The following is an 870-nucleotide window of genomic DNA, read 5'->3' on the forward strand; positions in this document are numbered from 1 at the left end:
TACAGGAGAGAAGCCATTTTCATGTCTTCAATGTGGAAAATGCTTTAGTTCAAAATTAAATCTTGTTACACATCAGAGAACTCACACAGGAGAAAAGCCATTTGTGTGTCCTGAATGTGGGAAGTGTTTTGATGTGAAGTCATTTCTTATACGACATCAAAAAATTCACACAGGGGAGAAGCCATTTTCTTGTTCTGAATGTGGGAAATATTTTATTCAGAAATCAAATCTTTTTCGGCATGAGAGAACTCATACAGGGGAGAAGCCATTCATGTGTCTTAATTGTGGTAAGTATTTTGGTGTGAAATGTGTGAAACCTTTTTTTATCCAGAAATCACATATTGTGGAACATGAAAGACTCCACTTAGAGGAGAAGCTATTTTTTATGTTCACAATGTGGGAAATGCTTTAAGACTCAAACAAGTTTTTTTCGGCATCAGAGAACTCACACGGGAGAAGCCATTTTCATGTCTTGAATGTGGTAAGTGCTTTAGTCAGAAATCACATCTTGTTACATATCAGAGAACTGAAATAGAAGAGAAGCTATTTATGTGTCCTGAATGTGGGAAGTATTTTACAGTGAGATCAAGGTTTAACTATCATCTAATAAGTCACACAGGGGAAAAGCCATTTCCACGTCTTGAATGCAGGAAATGTTTTAGTCAGAAATTACATCTTGTTAGACATCAGAGAAGTCACACAGGGGAGAAGCCATTTATGTGTTCTGAATGTGGGAAGTGTTTTGTTGTGAAATCAGTTCTTATAAAACATCTAAGAAGTCGCACAAGATGGAATCCATTTTAATGCTCAGAATGTGTGAAACGTTTTAGCCAGAAATCAAATATTGTGAAACATCTAAGAACCCACTTA

This window comes from Bufo bufo, chromosome 4, assembly GCF_905171765.1.
Source record: "Bufo bufo chromosome 4, aBufBuf1.1, whole genome shotgun sequence".
Classification (NCBI taxonomy): Eukaryota; Metazoa; Chordata; class Amphibia; order Anura; family Bufonidae; genus Bufo; species Bufo bufo.